Source organism: Balaenoptera borealis (genome assembly GCF_965194805.1).
Source record: "Balaenoptera borealis genome assembly, chromosome: 21".
NCBI classification, from domain to species: domain Eukaryota; kingdom Metazoa; phylum Chordata; class Mammalia; order Artiodactyla; family Balaenopteridae; genus Balaenoptera; species Balaenoptera borealis.
In genome coordinates this window covers 3,602,581-3,610,205 of record NC_138880.1, presented here as the reverse complement: position 1 = coordinate 3,610,205, position 7,625 = coordinate 3,602,581, and the positions used below count along the sequence as shown (strand labels likewise).

The 7,625-nt window shown below is 45.2% G+C and overlaps 1 pseudogene across 1 annotated transcript; it reads right to left on the bottom strand.

Annotated features, from left to right (window-relative positions):
* Positions 1-2,035: 2,035 nt before the first annotated feature.
* Positions 2,036-7,067, bottom strand: LOC309619409 (neuronal acetylcholine receptor subunit alpha-6-like; annotated as a pseudogene). The gene is made up of 4 exons (XR_014249861.1): positions 6,912-7,067; positions 6,082-6,191; positions 5,003-5,980; positions 2,036-2,953 (listed from the first exon to the last, which is right to left on the bottom strand). The product of XR_014249861.1 is annotated as a neuronal acetylcholine receptor subunit alpha-6-like (transcript).
* Positions 7,068-7,625: the final 558 nt, after the last annotated feature.

Below are 7,625 nucleotides of genomic sequence, written 5' to 3'. Positions count from 1 at the left end.
TCCGTTCATGCACAGAAGAATATGCTAAGAAGTCAGGATCCTGGCTTCCCGCCCCTGGCTGGGAGCACTTTCCTCTCAGCTTCCTGTTTTGCAGTTCTTAAAAGTCTTCTTTTTATATCTGATAAGGGGTTAATATCCAGTATATATAGAACGCCTACAACGCAACAGCAAGAAAACAAATAACCCAATCTTAAAAAGGGCAAAGGACTTGAATACACATTTCTCCAAAGAAGATATACAAGTGGCCAATAAGTACATGAAAAGATGCTCACCCTCACTCATCGTTAGGGAAAAGCAAATCAAAACCACAAGATATTACCTTACACCCATTAGGATGGCCACCATCAAAAAGCTAACACGTGTTGATGAGGGTGTGGAGAAGATGAAACCCTGCTCGCTGTCAGTGAGGATGTAAAATGGTGCAGCTGCGGTGGGGAACAGTGTGACAGTCCCTCAAAAAAATTAAAAAGTTATTGCTTAATGGGTTCAGAGTTTCAGTTTTGCAAGACGAAAAGAGTTCAGGGGATGGATGGTGCTGCTGATTGTACAACAATACGAATATACTTAATACCACTGAACCATACACTTAAAAAGGGTTACGATGGTACATTTTGTTATGTTTATTTACAACCATGAAAACTTTTAAACAGTGACTTGAAATAGTGATTTGGCTTAATAGAAAAAAAAAAAGTATCAAGAAACAAGCAACCCTCTGTAAAGACAGATAAAATAGAGGTGCTACAATAACATGACATGAAGAGAGTAAAAATACTTTAAAACAGAGTAACTTGTGCCTGGGGTACTACAACTGGCCTTAAGCTCCAGGATGAGGTAGACAAGGAAGAATTAGCACATGGTAATGAGACAGGTTGGGATCTGGGATCTGGGACCCTTTGCTGCAGGGCTTGCACCTGGACAAACGTCTCCTTGAGCAAAAAAATACAAAGAAACTATAAGGGACTAAAAATAACTGTGTATATGTGCAGTTGGGGCAAATTATGGACAACAAGATACAAAAAGACCAAAAAAACCCAACAGCCACTTCCGATGAGTTGGGAGCAAAAGCAGGGTACTCTGCACGCCCCCTGCACTCAACCCCACCTAAGGGGTGGGCAGACCACCTAAGCCCCCCCTCCGGCCCGACCCCTGGACACACCCCTACCCTCACCCCATGTAAGGAACTCGCCCCCCTTGGTGAGTGAGCAAGGGAAGCTGTTACTTGTTTTCGTTCCTTTCGCTCCTGGCACCTCAGGAGCCCCAATAAAGCCTTGCCTGAGTTTCTTGTCTGGCCTCTTGTCAATTTCTATTGATTAAGGGAAGGTCAAGAACCTTGGTCAGTATCAGTAATAGAAGTTGTAGGGTATCAACACAATGGAGGTTATGCAACCACAAAAATTATACTTCAAGACTGCGTAACATCACGGAGAAATGCTGCTGACATGATATAGAGAAAATAGCAAAATACAAAACCGAAAGGTAAAACTGAGGTGTCAAATTATGTGTGCATTTAGACAAGGACTAGAAAGGAAAAGGCAAAATGAAATTAGTTCCTGTGTTAGAGTAGATTTTTTTTTCTACTTTAAAATGCATCTTTAAAACTGTTATAATAAGTGTATACAAAAAATAAGAAGATAATAAACGAGGATAGAATAAAACAGAATACCCAAGGTTCTCCCTCTCAGAAAGGGAATTGCTCTAAAAGGTACAAGATCACCATTTCCTACAGAAGAAACACTTTTCTTTTCAGTCTTAGTTACAAAGAGCAAATGGAACTGCTGATGAGAAGAGACACCTTTTGGACCCACGGCAAAGGTTGCTTCAGGTCTCTCCGGCCAGACCACGTCATGCTTTATTTTCGTTGCTCTGGTTACTTTCCCCATGTGATACCTGGTCCTGGAGATCTCTGTGTTTATGACTTTTCCTACAAAGCTCCAAGTGCATGGACAGAACCTATTTCTGGGACTGTGGCAAAGTCACCACTCAAGCCTCTAGCCAGATGAATGATAATTAAATACGGGGGTGGGGTGGGGGAGGGAAGGACCAGGAGTTTGGGATCAGCAGATGCAAACTAGTATATATAGGATGGATAAACAACAAGGTCCTACTGTGCGGCACAGGGAACTATATTCAGTATCCTGCGATAAACCAAAATGGAAAGAACATGACGAAGAATGCATATATATGTATAACTGAGTCACTTGGCTGTACAGCAGAAGTTAACACAGCATTGTAAATCAACTACACTTCAATAAGAGTTTTTAAAAGGGGAGTAAATACAGCCTGTTGGTTAGACTGACTACCTGCTGATACTTTTTTTACCAAATAATGTATCAAATAATGCTGCAGTGTCTGTTCTACATCACAGAGCTGTGCAGGAGAAAGCAAGCATACACAAGTTCACAGGTGCTGCAGAGGTCAGCAAGTCCAAGGTCCAGAGTTTCACGTCTGGCAGGTGTCATTATACTGAGAAGCCCATAAACTGGAGAAGCAAAAGAACCTCTTAGCGTGGCTTGACTTTGATCCCACGGTTTGCTGTTCTGTGGGTGGGTCACGGCCCCGGAAGCCAAACGTGTACAGACAAGAGAAGCCTGCAGGCGCTGCCAGCTCTAGGCTCCAGTGTCAGATCCCAGACACTGGGATCATAAAGGACTCCTCTGTGCCCCAAGGGAGGGCATCCAGGCTCCTGATTGGCAATAAAGTCCTCTTTTCCCATCTAGATGGGGACTTGGTGCGAAGCTTTCTATCCCTTTCCTTGTGGTGGGGGAAACATGGAACAAACACAGTGTCTTGTAAGTTTCTGAAGCTAAAGGGAAAATCCATCTTACGAATGTCCTGTGTTCCCCAGGAGTGGCTGGAGAAACAGCCCCGCAGTTCCAAACACGCAGACGGTCATAAACACCCACAGGAACAGCCTGTCCACCACCATGGCCACGTATTTCCAGTCGTCCTGCACCTGAAAGACAAAAGTCAAGCAGCTGTAAAAAAAATCAAAACCGTGGGAGATAAGCTTTGTCTCATAAGTAAGCTGCTTCCTTTTCACAGAAGATTTCCTGGCGATTTTAAAGCAAATATCCCTGTGATTCTGGTTAACCCGTGTCTCCTCTGTAGCACACAGAGGACTTCCGTTTGTCTGCAGAGGGTGGGTGCGTGCGCCCCATCAGTCCTGGGACAGCGGGCTGCAGGGTGAGCAGGCTTATGTGGGCGCACAGGACCTCCCCTGACTGCAGACAGCGCCCCAGAAGGAGCTGCTCGGAGAGCTCCACTTTTGCGTTGACTGAAAAAAAAATGCACAACCTAACAGTTGAGAATTATGTTTTATTCAGTGGATTTTCTGAGGAATTCAAGCCCGGGAGTCAGCCTCTCAGATCGCTCTGAGGGACTGCGCTGAAGAGCTAAGGGAAAAGTCAGGGCATAGAGGGGGTTTTGCAACAAAGACCAGGTAGCCAGAACATCGAAAGATTACTGTTGCAGAGCATTTTGTTGCATTTGACAGCAACAGTAATCCTTTGATGTTCCGACAACCTGGTTTTTGTTGCAAAACCTCCTACATATCGTGGTTCCTCCCTATCCAATCTCCTGAGATAAACCATAATGGAAAAGAATACCAAAAAACAATGTATATATGTGTATAACTGAGTCACTTTGCTAGGCAGCAGAAATTAGTACAACATTGTAAATCAACTATACTTCAATTTAAAAAACGTTAAAAAAAATTACTGTTAATTAAAGAGAACCAGACATCTCAAGTTAAGGAATTTAGCACTTTTCTATGTATGGGAAGATGCAAGAGTCTGGGTTCATGGAAATCATTCCTTTGATGTGCAACTTAGCTATCTAGGGCCAGCATCCTTCTTTTCTCCACCCTGAATCCACTCAGGGTGCACAGTTGGGGGTGACTGCAGTGGTTGATGGCTTGGTGGGTGCAACATCCTTCGTTTACTGATGGGGCAGGTGACACTTCTCATCCACCCTTGTCATGGGCACCACGGGACATTCTGACTCCTTGGCAAGTCTGGGAAATGGGTTTGAGGCGGGGGGTGTAGGACGTGCGATGTGATGGGCCCCCCATCAGGCATAGGTGGCTCTCTAGAACTCGGGATCACGCTGGTCAGGGAGAGTTCATTACATCTCTCACGTCCTTCCTTTTCCCGACCTCCAAGAGCCCTACCTGGTGGTGATCAAGTAAGCAGCAACTGTCCCCTAGTTTGATGAAGGTGTCACCACAGAGGGGAGTCCTAGGCTCACCTGCCCCTGATGCACCCCCTCCCCGGCCTGTGTGACATGCAGCCCGTGTCCGCCTCAGCACCAATGGGTGGACTTCAGGTCTGCCATGTCCCTTCATTAGGAGATAAGGATGATGGCTACTGCCATCAGGTCAGACCCAGACCCCTGGCGGCAGGAGTTTTCAGAGGCCCCCAGCTAGTCATCCTGATGGTATGGAAAATTGGCATAAAGTTCTTGAGCTCTCTCTCTCTGGAGGATGGGGAGGTCCGAGCTGCTATAGTTAGGCTCTGGGCCGCAGAAGCAGACTGTGTTGATGCTAAAAATATCCCTGAGGTTCATTCAGTCAGCACCTGGATCCCCGTCAAGTGGAGTAAGTGGGATTGGAGCTGCCGGAGGCTCACGTCACCTTCCTCCCAGGCTCCCAGACTGTGAGCGGCCCTGCAGGCTTTCCTCCTGCCCCTCAGCCGGCTTTTCCCTCTCCCACCCTTCCTTATGCAGGGGCTCTCAGTTTAATAAACCAAGGTTGCCCTGAGTGTTTATTTTAACCAGATTTTACTTGAGTTGACATTTCTGGAGGCAGAGATTTGCTCTGAGGCTACACCTTACCCCACCCCCTCCCCAGGGCAGTTCACCCATAACTGCATCATCACAGGGCTGGATCTTAGGGCACCACTCCCTGACCGTCTTGCAAACAGAACTCACACTGAAGATCTGACATGTCTACGCAGGGCCCCCAGGCCTGCTGCGGGTGAACAGGCTAGAAGAGCCATACATTTACCTCCTTTGTTTCACTTTGGTTCCTCATGTTTTCTGCTATGAATTGAACACTATCAATCACATCTTCGACTTCAGGTGAGGGCTCCAAATTTTCAGTCATCCATTGTAAAGGCTGATGACTTAATTGTCTCTTGCTGGTGGCGATCTCACTGGACTTACGACAGTGGCAGCATTCTTTAAGAAGTTTGGGCTCTCTGCGATGATCGAACTTGACTTTGGCAGGCCTACCAGAGAAGCCTTTGGGGTTTTTGTCATATCTTGTCCCCTTCCTCTTGTCCAGAGGCCTCCTCATCATCAGGATCTGGGGTAACAGCCAGAGGAAGACTGCCTTCACCCACGTGGGCATGTGTGTGTGGTCGGGGTGTGAATGCGGGTGTTCAACACAAACACCGTCACCACGATGGACAAGGTGACGAAGATCATGGTGAACAGCAGGTACTTGCCCACCAAGGGGATCACGAGAGACATGGATGGGATGGTTTCTGTGATCACCAGCAAAAACACTGTCAGGGAAAGCAGAACTGAAATGCAGAGCGTCACTTTTTCACCACAGTCAGAAGGAAGGTAGAAAACCAACACAGTTAGAAATGAAATAAAGAGACAGGGGATGATCAGATTAATGGTGTAAAACATCGGCAATCTTCTAATGTAAAAAGAATAGGTTATGTCTGTGTATATCTCTTCACAGCAGTTGTATTTTATGTCATGCTTGTAGCCAGAAACATCGACAATTTCCCATTCACTGTTTTCCCAAAAATCATCCATGTCCACTTTAGAGCCAATGATTAGAAGATCAATTTCAGCTTTGTCATAGGTCCAGGAACCAAATTTCAGGGAACAATTTTGATGATCGAAAGGGAAAAAAGTGATATCCATAGGACAGGAACTCTTAAAAATAGCTGGTGGAGTCCAGGTTATCATGCCATCGTATTTAAGAAGAGCTTTTGTCTTGCCTTTGACTTGGAAGTCGCCGACAGCACTGCAAAGTAAATCAGACACCATTAGTGACACCCCCTGTGCTTTGGGTCAGCCTGTACCAAAGGCAACTTTGGAAAGAGACTGGCAGTCAGATGCCCATACTGGTTGTAGAGAACAATGTCAGGCTTCCAGATCTTCTCTGCAGGAACACGAAGAGTCTCAATGCCATCATATTCCACTGGGTCCCAGCGCAATTTATAATCATTCCAGATCTAAAGGGAATAGAAGTCAGTTTAAAAAAATTCTTGACTTTCTTCCAACGTTAATTCTATGTTGGTTCAACCACTTTTTGAAAATTTTCTTATTTAAAGAGTTGGTTTCCTAACAAAAGTTGGAAGATTAAATCCATGGGGAACAAGGTAGCTGAGCTGATTTTGGGCAAACATAGATATTAGATAAGTATCTGTTGATTATTAATTAGCTAGCCAAGTTTATAGGCTCAGCTTCCATATTCCATGGACTGTGCTCGATCTCGAGTAGCAATCCATTGCTAATATTAAAAAGAGAATTCAAGTGTATGATGATGGGTTTGTTACAAAATCTGCATAGAAGGTTGAGACAGGAAGGAAGAACAAGATGGTCTGACTGATAAAACCAGACGGTGGGATCTAACCCAGAGCAGGATCAAAGAGTGGGCAAGCATCTGGCTCTGGAGCTCGAGACTCAGACAAAAATAGGAGGCTTGAGAGCAGAAACCACCGAAGGACAGTCAGAGAGAACTCTGTCACTCAGTTCTGCACCGTGAAGCTTGCACCCAGTCAGCCGTTACCAGATTCAACTTTGGGCTTTGGAGCTAGTTAATATTTTATGCTCTATCATAAGCTGGAGATGCAAAGAGGGAATGCTAGTGGATTTTATCCATTGGATGTTGTTAAACTGACACACGAGTATGACACAATTCCAAGAGAAGAACGTGTGACGTAGACACGTACGTGACGTAGCCACAGATTGGTTTCCATGATCTGGTTTACTTCATCCTGGGAAGAAGAAACAATATTTTTTAGCCTCAAATGTACTTGCTAATAGAAGTGAATCTTAGAGCAAAAATTACAACTAAAAATAGCCAATCTGAGTTATTCATGCTAATGGAGGGAAAAAAAGAAGACTGAAAGGCAACTTATAAAAAGCCAAAAATACAATATTTCCACACTGGTCCCAACCCTGTTGACTTTGAAATGTGGCTTTATGACTGTCTTTCAAATCTGATTGAAGTCCCACTTCTGTGAAGCCTTTCTGACCACTGCAGCCTATAAAGATTTCTGATCCCATAAAAGGAAAGAAGGGAGAGAAGAGAGAGTGGGAGGGAGGGAGGGGAAGCCCTGCAGATGGTGATGGGTATCATTGTTTCTGCCATCTTCTTCCTCAGCTGTGCCCCAGCACCCTCTAGGTTCTGAGTCCTGAGCCCCACTGCCCCTCAAGGTGTCAGCCTCAGCTCACCATGGAGTTTGCCAGCTGGAACCTGCCACTCCCCAGAGCACTGCTCCCACCCAAACCACTGCCGATTGCTTCAGTCATTCATTAACAAGTATTTATTGAGTACCTACTGTGAGCTCTATAAATGCTGGGGCTACAGAAGTAATCAGGATGGAAAATATCCCTACCTACACATGCCTAAGCTATTAGCTGGGGAGACAGAAAATCAATAA